The sequence below is a fragment of the Oncorhynchus gorbuscha genome, linkage group LG06 (assembly GCF_021184085.1).
Source record: "Oncorhynchus gorbuscha isolate QuinsamMale2020 ecotype Even-year linkage group LG06, OgorEven_v1.0, whole genome shotgun sequence".
Lineage (NCBI taxonomy): Eukaryota > Metazoa > Chordata > Actinopteri > Salmoniformes > Salmonidae > Oncorhynchus > Oncorhynchus gorbuscha.
In genome coordinates, this window is record NC_060178.1 from 62104952 (window position 1) to 62119343 (window position 14392).

The window sequence follows — 14392 nt, forward strand, 5'->3', positions numbered from 1 at the left end:
ATTCCCTGCAGCAATGTTCTAACATCTAGTGAAAAGCCTTCCCAGAAGAATGGAGACTGTTATAGCAGCAAAGGAGGGAGCAACTCCATATTAATGCCCATGATTTTGGAATGAGAGGTTCAACGAGCAGGTGTCCCCACATACTTTTGGTCATGTTCTGTACCTTGATTAGATATGTATTCACGCCCCTGAGAAAATACACGTTAGAAACACCTTTGGCTGCGAATACAGCTGTGAGTCTTTTTGTGAAAGTCTAAGAGCTTTGCACACCGTGTACAAATAATAATTTGCCAATTATTATTATTTTAATTATTCAAGCTCTGTCAAGTTGGTTGTTTATCATTGCTACCCTGAACAAAAATATAAAACACAACATGCAAAGTGTTATGAAAGATCCCAAAAATAAAAGATCCCAGAAATGTTTCATACTCACAAAAGCAAATTTCTCTCATATTTTCAGCACACAGTTGTTTACATCCCTGTTATTGTGCATCTCAAGAAGATGAAATCATGAAGCTGATTAAACAGCATGATCATTACACAGGTGCACCTTGTGCTGGGGACAAGGCCACTCTAAAATGTGCAGTTTTGTCACACAACACAATGCCACTGATGTCTCAAGTTGAGGGAGCATGAGTTGTTGCCAGAGCAGTGAATGTTAATTTCTCTACCATGAGCCATCTACAACGTAGTTTTAGAGAATTTGGCAAAATCCAACTGGCCTCACAACCACAGACCACGTGTGTGGTGTCGTGTGGGCAAGCAGTTTGCTGATGTCAACGTTGTGAACAGAGTGCCCCATGGTGGCAGTGGGGTTATGGTATGGGCAGGCTTAAGCTACGGACAACGAACACAATTGCATTTTTTTATAGACGGCAATTTGAATGCACATCAACTCAGCAAAAAAAGACATGTCCTCTCACTGTCAACTGCATTTATTTTCAGCAAACTTAACATGTGTAAATATTTGTATGAACATAAAATTCAACAACTGAGATATAATCTGAACAAGTTCCACAGACATGTGACTAACAAAAATGGAATAATGTGTCCCTGAACAAAGGCAGGATCAAAATCAAACATCAGTACCTGGTTGTGGCCACCAGCTGCATTAAGTACTGCAGTTCATCTCCTCATCATGGACTGCACCAGATTTGCCTAGTCTTGCTGTGAGATGTTACCCCACTCTTCCACCAAGGCACCTGCAAGTTCTCGGACGTTTCCTGGGGGAATGGCCCTAGCCGTCACCCTCCGATCCAACAGCTCCCAGACGTGCTCAATGGGATTGAGATCCGGGCTCTTCACTGGCCATGGCAGAACACTGACATTCCTGTCTTGCAGGAATGCACGCACAGAGCGATCAGTATGGCTGGTGGCATTATCATGCTGGAGGGTCATGTCAGGATGAGCCTGCAGGAAGGTTACCACATGAGGGAGGAGGATGTCTTCCCTGTAACGCATAGCGTTGAGATTGCCTGCAATGACAACAAGCTCAGTCCGATGATGCTGTGAGAGTACAGGCCTCGGTGTAACGCTCATTCCTTCAACGATAAACGCGAATCCGACCATCACCCCTGGTGAGACAAAACTGTGACTCATCAGTGAAGAGCACTTTTTACCTCCTGTCTGGTCCAGCAACGGTGGGTTTGTGCCCATAGGCAACATTGTTGCCGGTGATGTCTGGTGAGGACCTGCCTTACAACAGGCCTACAACAAGCCCTCAGTCCAGCCTCTCTCAGCCTATTGCGGACAGTCTGAGCACTGTTGTAACTCGAGCAGTTGTTGTTGCCATTCTGTACCTGTCCCGCAAGTGTAATATTCGGATGTACCGATCCTGTGCAGGTGTTGTTACACGTAGTCTGCCACTGCGAGGGTGATTAGCTGTCCGTCCCGTCTCCCTGTAGCGCTTTCTTAGGCATCTCACAGTACGGACATTGCAATTTACTGCCCTGGTCACATCTGCAGGGACCCTGGGAATCTTTCTTTTGGTTTTTCAGAGTCAGTAGAAAGGGTGCAGGGTGCATGTTTTGGAATATTTTTATTCTGCACAGGCTTACATTTTTTTCACTCTGTCATTTAGGTTAGTTTTGTGGAGTAACTACAATGCTGTTTTCTCATATCACAACCAAAGTCTGTAACTGTTTTACAATCACCATGGTGAAATCCATGAGCAGTTTCTTTCCTCTCCGGTAACTGAATTACACCTGCATCTTTTTAGTGACTGGGTGTATTAAGCTTGATTAATAACTTCACCATGCTCAAAGGGAGATACACCGTCTACTTTTTTATATTTGTACACTACCAATCGGTGCCCCTTGTGAGGCATTGAAAAACCTCTGGTCTTTGGTCTTTGTGATTAAATCTGGGCTTGAAATACACTAGTTGATTGAAGGACCTTCCAGATAATTGTATGTGTGGGGTCCAGAGATGAGATGGGGTAGTCATTCAACAATTATGTTGAACACTATTATTGAACCCAGAATGAGTCCATGCAATTTATGGGATTTGTTAAGCAAATCTTTACTCTTAAACTTATTTAGGCATAACACAGAGGTTGAATACTTTTTCAGCTTTTCTCCCCAATTTCATGATATTAAATGGGTAGTTACAGTCTTTTCCATCGCTGCAACTCCCGTACGGATTCGGGAGAGGCGAAGGTTGAGAGCCATGCGTCCTCCGAAAAATGACCCTGCCAAGCTGCACTGCTTCTTGACACACTGCTCATTTAACCCGGAAGCCAGCGGCACCAATGTGTCAGAGGAAACACCGTACAACTAACTGGCGACCGAAGTCAGTGTGCATGTGCCCGGCCCATCACAAGGAAACACTAGAGCGCATTGGGACAAGGACATCATGGTCAGCAAATCCCTCCCCACACCCGGACAATGCTGGGACAATTGGGTACCGCTTCATGGATCTCCCGGTTGCGTCCGGCTGCGACACAACCGAACACGGGTCTGTAGTGATGCCTCAAGCACTTTGATGCAGTGCCTTAGGTCGCTGCGCGGCTTGGGAGGCCCTAGCTTTTCATTTTGAATTCATCTGTAAAAATGTCTGAAAACATAATTCCACTTTCACATTGTGAGGTATCGTGTGTAGATCAGTGACACAAAATGTCAATTTAATACATTTTCAATTCAGGCTGTAGCAACAAAATGTGGAAAAAGTCAAGGGGTGAGAATTCTTTCTGAAGGCACCAATCCACACTCATTCTTCATTACTGAAAGAGAATAGGAGAAAACTGACTTCTTCTGATGATAAATAATAAACCTGATAACATGTCACTAGAGGGTGCTATAGTGTAATCACATCCCAATCTCTACATAACCGTAGAAACATACTATCCATGCCTCGAATGGAGCTTTCACTGAGCGGTCCTCTGGACCGCCATCCTATCCGGGTCTCCTGCCTGGGTCTCCTCTCTCCCACTGGGCTCCCTGGGCTGGGTCAGTCTGTCCATGACTGAGATAATAGAGGAGAAGAGGTGCTCTGAGTGGGTCTCCAGCGCCTTGGACTGCCTCTCAATAAGACAGAGGGTCTCTTTCAGAACTGGGGGACATAAGAAGAGGAAGAAAGAGAGGGGGGAGAGACAGGGGAAGAGAGATGAGAGAATAGTATAGAGATGAGTATAGAAAACAGAAGAGAAATGGGAAACTGTAGTGGTACATTTCACATTCAACCCACTAAGATTCCTTCCTGTGACATGTAACAACTTGGAATAAGAGAAAGAGAAGAAAACAGAGCCCCAAAACTCTTAGTCATGCATGGCCGCATTCTCCTCACACAGCGTTTCCTGCTTCTGTCAGAGGAGAGGACTGTGGGTATATAATTACTCCTGACTACCAGAACAAATCTACAGTATGCCAGTGTTAGATGTTTAATTGAACTATATGGGAACTGAAACAAATAGTCAAGCTCACCACTGTTAGCAGACAAGAAATTCTACCCTTTTATCAAGGTGGCCTTCACACAAACAAGTAAACTCATTTGTCATTTGTAATGTGGAGCCCTTTAAAAAAAACAGGCAGCGCCCACTTCAATAGTCTCAGATGTTGTTGCTGTGTCATGCAATTCATTTTACGCTTCCGTTAGTAAAGGAGCACAAGTGTATTTCAGAATTCACAAAGGGAAATAGTGTAGGGTGGTGTGTTGGCCTCGTCGTCTTCTTTCGGTGAAACACTTCCACACCCTTTACTAAGAAGAAGTCTGATAGGCTGATCCGCTTGAGTTGAGAGCAGGATCATTCCTGTGTGAAGTCAGACTCATTTCTAAACCTGTCCTAAATATCAGGTGGTGGGTGACACCTGAGATACAGTAGGTATAAATGAAATAGCTGCAGGCAAAGAGTAACTTGTCAGTGATGGAAGGGTCACCGGGAGAAGTGGAGGTCAAACAACCCAGGAGAAGCCCTCCAGTTAATAATCCTTTATTGATGTCACCTGTTAAATCCACTTCAATCAGTGTAGATGAAGGGGAAGAAGACGGGTTAAAAAATGATTTTAAGCCTTGAGACAATTGAGACATAGATTGTGTATGTGTGCCATTCAGAGGGTGAATGGGCAAGACAAAAGATTGTGCCTTTGAGTGCCTTTGAACGGGGTATGGTAGTATGTGCCAGGCGCACTGGTTTGTGTCAAGAATTGCAACACTTCTGGGCTTTTCCCGTGTGTATCAAGAATGGTCCACCACCCAAAGGACATCCAGCCAACTGTGGAATGCTTTCTAAACCTCGTAGAGTCCATGCCCCGACAAATTGAGGCTGTTCTGGGAAATGCAGAACGTTCCTAATGTTTTTCACCCTCAATGTATTATGGACATTTTCTGAAATGACAAAATTGGCAATGAAAAAAAAAATATATATATATATCCTGTGTGTAGCACCTTTAAGATAGATGAGACCTATGTACTGTACATGTATTATTCAATATTCCATTATCAACATCTTGCATTGATTGTGTAATGTGTATTGTATTTCATTGTGTGGTGTATCATATTGCATTACGCTGCATTGTATTGGTGGAAGTGGCATATGCTTGTCATTATATTCCACATAATACAGTGATCATCTTACAGTAGCTCTCTGTCCTAACCTGGATGTGCTGCATGAGGGACTCCCTTTGCTCCTGCTCCCCCTGGCTCCCCGTCTGGAACTCAGGCAGGGTAAGTCCACCCACCATGCCAGCCGCCTCCCTCAGACTGGCCATTCTCACTCCCCTGCTTACTACCCCAGCCTCCATCCTAAAACCAGGGCCTCTGGCTGACAGGAAGGACTCCCCACAATTGCTCGCTTCAAAGGTGGAAAGTATTTGAAGTCAAACACGTGCTAAATTAAAAACTATTGCAAATACTATAAAATACCATAGAATAATAGAGCCTACTAAAATGCTGCCACCAACACATACCTTTATTGAAGTGTTGAAGTTCTTCAGAAATGGACACTTCCTCTTTCTCCTTCTCTTCCTCCCTTTCCTCCTCCTTATTCTGCTCCTGTTCTTCTCTCTCCGTCTCCTGTTTCTCTGCCATGGTCATGCAGGACTGGACAGAGTTGTTCCCCCTCTCCAGGGAGTCCCAATTGGCTGTGACAGACTGGCTGAGTTGGGCTGTCACCTCCCTGACCTGCTGGGACAAACCCTGGAGCTCCTCCAACTGCTCTGGGAGAGGCCAGAACTCCTCGTCCCAATCCCACTCTCCCCGAGGTACCTTGGCCGGGGAAGGATACTGGTTCTGCGGATGAACGTGGTGGAAGAGGAGGAAGAGCTGCCATGTTGGCGGTAGTGACCTCCCCCGCTACGATGTGAATGGTTCAGACCACCACCACTTCCACTATAGTACAGACTCTCTACTGATAGACCAATAGGGTCTGCAGAGAAGAAGGGGCTAGTGGAGAGACGACCATCAGAGGATTTGGAGTGTGAGAACCCACGCAGCTCAGATGACCTCTGACCTATACCCAGCATCCCCATCTCCCGGGCACTACTAGTGCGCACCCCTGCCGTGGCACTTAGGGAAAAGTCCAAAGCTGATAGGCTGATGGAGCTGCAGAGACGGTCCAGTTCTATCCCCGAATCCAGGAGGCCTGGGTCTGTCTGAATGAGAGACCCACCCCCGAACTCTGAGGTATCCCATCCACCCACCCCCTACCTGGCCTCAGGGGGTAGGTGTAGTCCAGGAGGGTCTGATACTCCTTATCAGGGTCCCAGCTCGAAGAGTGTCGGTCTGGGGAGTGGGGCAGGGAGCTGGAAATGGCATAGGGCCAGTAGTTGGCCTGGTGGGGGGACATGGTGTGGAGCGCAGGGTTGGAGCGACCCTTGGGGTCGCCCACTGAAGGGCCTACGTTTAGATATGTTTCCCCTCCCTCTTCACGTGATTGATAAACTTCACCTGCAACCATTCTCAGCTCTGTCCGTCTCTGTCTGGAGGGGCGCAAATGGGAGATGTAGGAAGGTGAGAGGGAGGATAGCAGAGTGGAGGTCCACTTGGGTCTGAGTGGAGTAGAGAAGCTATGGACCTCAGGGGGTCGGCTGGAGGGGCTGTGTCGGCCGGGCCTGCTGCCCAGGTATAATGACCTGAAGGTGGGTTCTTCGTGTGACAACCTGGTCCTGAGGTCTGACATCCCCAGGGAGGTGTTGAGATCCTCTTTGGAAGCTGAGCAGGGTGAGATGTCAGCCTGAGAGGGGTTGAGGTTGTCTGGGGACTCCTGTTGATGGTCTGCTTCATTACTGCTACCTTCCCACTGTCGCTCCTATGGTGAGGTATAGATTAGGAGTAGGTACAGCTAACATACACTGTAGTATTCATTGTTATTATTTGTATAGTAGAAGTAGAATTAGTTTCAAAGCAAAAATAAATAAAAAATCAGGTCACCTAAATTTAACGTGTTCTTTATAGTTCTCAGAAGTCATACAATTGTAGCAGTCAATGCATTTGTTACAAAGCATATACACTCCCATCTCACGTGTTCTGGGTGCTCCTGTACGTATGATTTCTTTAGGATGGAGGCCTGCTGCTGCTCCGTGGTGTAGGCCACCGGGGTTCTTATAGAGTACTGCCTCCTGTCACTCATATACCCGGAGGTGGGTGCCATGTTTGCATTCTTCCTGGGACCACCGCTGTCCCCTTTCCTCCTCTCCTCGCCTTTGTCTTTGGAATGTTGGGTTGTTGTTCTGCCTGTCCCACTCCTCTGGATAAACTCTGGAATCCGGGTCTTCTGTCGCCCACTGCAGCCCTTGGACTCCAGCGGAGAGACGTATGCTGGGAAGGCCCTGTCAGCTCCCAGCTCCATGGTTACAAGGAAAGGCCCAGAGATGCGTCATGTGTCCAAGGCAACCGCTGAAATTGACAGCAAAACAAAAAAAAAAGTACATTTCAGTCTGTAAACAGTTGTTGCGATGTAAAACAAAGACGGGTTGCATGGTCAGGGTTGGCAGCACAGATACGTATGAGGGCCCTTATTGGGTCCATGTGAGTGGAATGATATCATATGTTTGCTCCTGGCTGCCTGACTCGCCTCACTGATCTCATTAAGTCTGCCTGCTCAGGCTTGCCTTGCCAGTGTCCGCTGGACCAGGAGAAAGGACAATGCCCTTTGTCCACTTCTGCAGTGTTCCTGCAGTAACGTAGCTACAACCAGACAGACCAACCATATAAAACACGCAAACATTTAGCATCCATCCAGCTAGAGCCGCCTGACAAGTAATGCTGATATGGCAATGTAAACCGTCATATTAGGGTAACGTGCGGTAACAAGTGGTTTATTTATACTAAGGCTCCCCTAATACACTAAAAGACCAAAAGTATGTGGACACCTGCTCATCGAACATCTCATTCCAAAATAATGGGCATTAATATGGAGTTGGTCCCCCCTTTTAACTGCCTCCACTTTTCTGGGAAGGCTTTCCACTAGATGTTGGAACATTGCTGCATGGATTCGCTTCCATTCAGCCACAAAATAATTAGTGAGGTTGGGCACTGATGTTGGGTGATTAGGCCTGGCTCGCAGTCGGCGTTCCAATTCATCCCACCGATCGCGACAAAACGTTTCTGAATGAACCTCGCTTTGTGCAAGGGGGCATTGTCATGCTGAAACAGGAAAGGGCCTTCCCCAAACTGTTGCCACAAAGTTGGAAGCACAGAATCTTCTTGAATGTCATTGTATGCTAAAAGTTTTAAGATTTCCCTTCACTGGAACTAAGGGGCCTAACCATGAAAAACAGCCCCAGACCATTATTCCTTCTTCACCTAACTTTACAGTTGGCACTATGCATTCGAGCAGGTAGTGTTCCCCTGGCACCCGCCAAACCCAGATCAGTCCGTCGGACTGCCATTCTTTGATGAACTGACTTGTTGGAAAAGTGGCATTTTATGACAGTGCCTCGTTGAAAGTCACTGAGCTCTTCAGTAAGGCCATTCTACTGCCAATGTTTGTCTATGAAGATTGCATGGTTGTGTGCTCGATTTTATAAACCTGCCAGTAACGGGTGTGGCTGAAATAGCCAAATCCACTCATTTGATTGGGTATCCACATACTTTTGTATGTATGTACAGTGCATTTGGAAAGTATTCAGACCCCTTTACTTTTTACACATTTTGTTACGTTAGAGCCTTATTTTAAAATGGATTAAATAAATGTTTTTCCTCATGAATCTACACGCAATACCCATACTGACAATGTGAAACAAGTTTTTAAAAATCTTTGCAAATGTATTAAATATAAAAAACTAATATTCATACCATTTGCTATGAGACTCGAAATTGAGCTCAGGTGCATCCTGTTTCCATTTATCATCCCTGATCATCCAATCAAGTTTCTACAACTTGAGATGTTTCAACAACTTTGATTGGAGTCCACCTGTGGTAAATTTAATTGATTGGACATGATATGGAAAGGCACACACCTGTCTATATAAGGTCCCAAAGTTTACAGTGCATGTCAGAGCAAAAATCAAGCCATGATTGTGTTGAGGCACAGATCTGGGGAAGGGTACCAAAAAATGTCTGCAGCATTAAAGGTCCCCAAGAACACAGAGGCCTCCATCATTCTTAAATGGATGAAGTTTGGAACCACCAAGACTCTTCCTAGAGCTGTCCACCGGCCAAAATGAGCAATCGGGGGAGAAGGGCCTTGGTCAGGGAGACGACCAAGAAACCGATGGTCACTCTGACAGAGCTCCAGAGTTCCTCTGTGGAGATGTGAGAACCTTCCAGAAAGACAATCATCTCTGCAGCACGCCACCATTCATTGCATTGTTTGCCCTATAACCTGTTAGTTAATATGCCTTGCCACTGTGATATTTAGGCATAAGGCCAAGACAATAAGAAAACACAGAATAAATTCAGCCATAACCTTTGTTTTCCTCACAAAACCGGAGAGCAACCTCTGTCTGGTGAAGTCCACAAAGCATATTGCATGTAACAAACAGTTACACAACCTACAACATGGTCAAGTAAGTTAAAAGTTTCCTAAATTTTCGGACTACTTAACAACTATTGATTTAGAACCACAAGTCACAAAGAAAACAGGAGCTACTTCCACTATTTTAGCACCATTTCTACATCATCAAATCACCTACTGTATGCTTAGACAAATACAATGACAACTAAAAGACACCAAAAACAATTGAGTCCAATCAATGTAAGCTAAATATATTGTGGCTGTCCATGGTACGGATTTCTGTGTGTGTGTGTGTGTGTGTGTGTGTGTGTGTGTGTGTGTGTGTGTGTGTGTGTGTGTGTGTGTGTGTGTGTGTGTGTGTGTGTGTGTGTGTGTGTGTGTGTGTGTGTGTGTGTGTGTGTGTGTGTGTGTGTGTGCAAGTAGAAAACACATGTTGACTCACCCTACTCACACCAATGCCATCCTCCTCTCTTTCATGTTGAATAAACGTTATATGACTGTAATAGAGTACACGCTTTTAGTTTTTGTTGTCATAGGCTACCAGACGGCATCCCGAGCTGCATCCTACCAAACTACCTACCCTCCATGACAACTACAGCACCCGATGTCACAGGAAGGGCATAAAGATCATCAAGGACAACAACCACTGCCTGTTCACACCATTATCACCCAGAAGGCGTGGTCAGTACTGGTGTATCAAAGCTGGGATCGAGAGATTGAAAAACGGCTTCTATCTCAAGGCCATCAGACTGCTAAATAGCAATCACTAACTCAGAGAGGCCGCTGCCTGTATTCAGACCCAATCACTGGGCACTTCAATGAATGGATCACTAGTCACTTTAAAAAATGCCACTTTAAATAATGTTTACATATCTTACATTACTCATATCACATGTATATACTGTATTTTATACCATCTATATTGCACCTTGCCTATGCCGCTTGGCCATTGCTCATCCATATACTTATATGGACATATTCTTGTATGGACATATTCTCATTCACCCCTAGATTTGTGTGTATTCGGTAGTTGTTGGGGAATTGTTAGATATTACTGCATTGTCGGAACTAGAAGTACAAGCATTTCGCTACACTCGAATTAACATCTGCTAACCATGTGTATGTAACCAATACAATTTGATTTGATTTGATTTGATTTACTTGGCTAAAATGCTCACTATCCTACATATAGCTGCGTATTGAACTACATATTGAACTTCCATCCTCTCTGGCCAGGTGCACAATGTATGAATTTCTGGTTGTATCAAAATCGTCGTTATAATCATTGGCCAGTACGGACAATTAAGTCAAAACATAAGTCCAAATCCCTATCTCCACCCATGGCAGATTTAGGAAAGGGACAATTTTAGGTAGCTAGCTAGGCATCGGTGAACAACACAACAAGAAGCAACAATTCAAGTTCTGTCAATTGAGTTTGGATTTTGATGTGATGTGATTGGTGTTAAGGCAAATCCAAACTAGTTTCACTTGACACTTTTTTTTTTGGTGTGCCAGGAACATTCACAGTTGAGCTCACTCAGTTCAGCTCAATGCTGATTGGCTATTATTGTAGGGAGGCCAAATATTGTCTGGCTTTGCATTCTATGCTACGGCTGGCAACAATGTCATACTCTTTGATCAGACAGCATCAGATAGATGAGTAACACATGGAGAGACAGAGCATCCGCTCAGATGCTTTCTCCAGCGTTACACGAAAGGCATGGGCTCTGCTGAGTTTTTTTGTGCAGGCTGTACACACTCCAATAGTCCAATACTCATTCACAATTTGACAAGCACTTGATAATGCCTCCAATTTACTGGCGGCATCCACTTTGTGTGGCCGTAATGCCCCCTAAAAAAATCCATGCCTTTTGTGGCCAGTGGCCGTTGTGCCCTGAATATAATAATAATAATTTCCTTCTCCCATCTGCGTGCTCCGAAGCATCTCTCACTCACATGGCTCTCTCAGGTAGCTCAATTCTTATTAGCCAATGCCCGTCACATAATTAGGTTTCTCTCACAGGCTACAAGTGAAGACAGACACATCGGGGACGCAACTGCGTGCGTCCTTCTCCAATTCCGAGGCGCATATTGAAGATATTGAAAGAACTGTCCACATTAACTTTATGTCAGCCAACAAGATGAGTAGGCCTAACGAGCAGCAAAAGCATTAGCCTATGTCAATCTACTATCCCACATAGTACAAAAGTTTACCTATTCTATTTTTGCGATAAATAAATATTTCAAACTGTCTGGGACAGTTGTGGGATGCAATAAATTGCAAATTAATACAACTATTCTCCTCTTTTTAATAGAGGCCATCACTCTGTTTTCTCACGCAAATGCATAGCCTATAGAAATGTTGCGTAACATGAGCTCATGAAGTGTTTGATTTTCGATTACATTTGCATTGATGTCAGAGTGATAAGAGAGACAATAGAGTGCTGAGTAGTTAGTTTGAGTGCTAAGTACCAGGCTACTAATGACCATTAGCAGCATCAGAGAATGGAGAAGCCTAAATACCATGACTAAATGTTCACGTGAAATATGACTGCAGTCTTGACTTGTGAACATCGGTGTGGCGTTAATACGGTCACCGTAACAACCCTATGCTAGAGTGGGCATGAACCCTCTTATATTTCTCTCAAGGCCAGCCATGTTGGTCAGGGAGTTGGTCAACCATGGTTTGCCAGTGCTGTGATAAGATATAGTTTAAAACAAGGAATATGAAGAATTTATCTGCATTTTATGTGTGTTAGCTAACTAGCCAGACAGTTTTAGAGGAATGATTCCATACATTTTTATAATGAACTGCCAATATGCAAATACTCCATTCAAACAATGCTGTCGATCCACAGCAGTACACTGTTTCAAATCAGTTGATGATAGGACTTAGAAAAGTTGTAAATGCAAGTACTGATATTGTATTAAATAATAGGACTCACATCTTTCCAAGAACATGTTTACATAGAGGCTATTTATACAGAAAGTGTATAAAACCTGTATAACATATATTTGTAATTATATGGCAATATCGTAGTTTGACTATAATTCCATTACACCATTTCTGATATAGACGGAACAAAAATATAAAAAGTGTTGGTCCCATGTTTCATGAGCTGAAATAAAAGATCCCAGACATTTTACATACGCACAAATAGCTTATTTATCTCACATTTTGTGCACAAATGTGTTTACATCTGTTAGTGAGAATTTATCCTTTGCCAACATAATCCATCCCCCTGACAGGTGTTTCCATATCAAGAAGCTGATTAAACAGCATGGTCATTACACAGGTGCACCTTGTGCTGGGGACAATAAAAGGCCACTCTAAAATGTGCAGCTGCGTCTCACAACAAAATCCCACAGATGTCTCATGTTGAGGGAACGTGCAATTGGAATGCTGACTGCAGAAATGTTCACCAGAGCCGTTGCCAGAGAATTGAATGTTTATCTTTCTACAATAAGCTGCCTCTAACGTTGCTTTAGAGAATTTGGCAGTACGTCCAACCGGCCTCACAACCATATGGCGTCGTGTGGGCGAGCGGTTTGCTGATGTCAACATTGTGAACAGAGTGCCCCATGTTGGCAGTGGGTTATGGTATGCAGGCATAAGCTATGGACAATGAATAGCATTTTATTGATGGCAATTTGAATGCACAGAGATACCATGATGAGATCCTGAGGCCCATTGTCGTGACATTCATCTTCCGCCATCACCTCATGTTTCAGCAGGATAATGCACGGCCATGTCACAAGGATCTGTAAACAATTCCTGGAAGCTGAAAATGTCCCAGTTCTTCCATGGCCTGCATACTCACCAGACATTTCACCCATTGAGCATGTTTAGGATGCTTTGGATCGACGTGTACGACAGCGTGTTCCAGTTCCCGCCAATAACCAGCAACTTCGCATAGCCATTGAAGAGGAGTGGGACAACATTCCACAGGCCACAATCAACAACGAAGGAAATGTGTCACGCTGCATGAGGCAAATGGTGGTCACACCAAATACTGACTGGTTTTCTGATCCACGCCCCTACCATTTTTTAAGGTATCTCTGACCAACAGAGGCATATCTGTATTCCCAATCATGTGAAATCTATAGTTTAGGGCCTTATGGATTTCTTTAAATTGACTGATTTCCAAATATGAACTGTAACTCTGTAAAATTGTAGAAATGTTGTATGTTGCATTAATATTTTTGTTCAGTATATTGCATGCCTTTTACTTTCCTGCATAAGTAAAAAACAGGAAATGCATCACCTATTCCTCTACTGCCATTCAATCCAGTTAGACTGGTTTTTGATTTCTCCCAGACCAAGATGGCTGCCATTTTTGCCCTATTATGGAACTGAGGGTTTATGACATTGCCCCTCTACCCTCTAGTAATTTAATAGGATCTCTATGGCGTTGTCAATCAAAGCCTACTACAGAACAAAGACTGGCAGAACACTCAGTCTGCCCCATTTCCTTATTTGTCACCTTTATGCCGACAACATTTGAAACATCCCACTGTATTATGTCTGAAAACAAACAAATACACATCAATTTAATCCAAGTTAATTTCTTACCACTCTGTTGAAGCTGCCACTGTGATCAAATCACTTCGGTCCCCGGTGCTTCTTTGTTACTTTCATTTGAGGGAGAACAGTTGTGGATACTGGCTTAGCAACAACTCGTTTGCCTTTAATCACACATGGCAGAGCAATGCACAGTGAATAATCGATATTGTTGTTAAAGAGCCAATGAGTGTTCTTGTAACCATGCTTGCCAGACTTACAGACATTTCTGGGAACAAGACTAGTTTTCTTTGTATATATTTATCTTATTAAGAGAGCCTAACTTTCAGAGATATGCAGGTAATTTGACACCTCAACACTAACTAGGGTTGTGCACGTTGACACTGTATGACCTTAATACGCACACTTAGTTAAATAGGAGGACAATGATACAGAAGCTTTGCTCTGTGAGAAAACCCTCCAATGTTTTAGGATGCTGA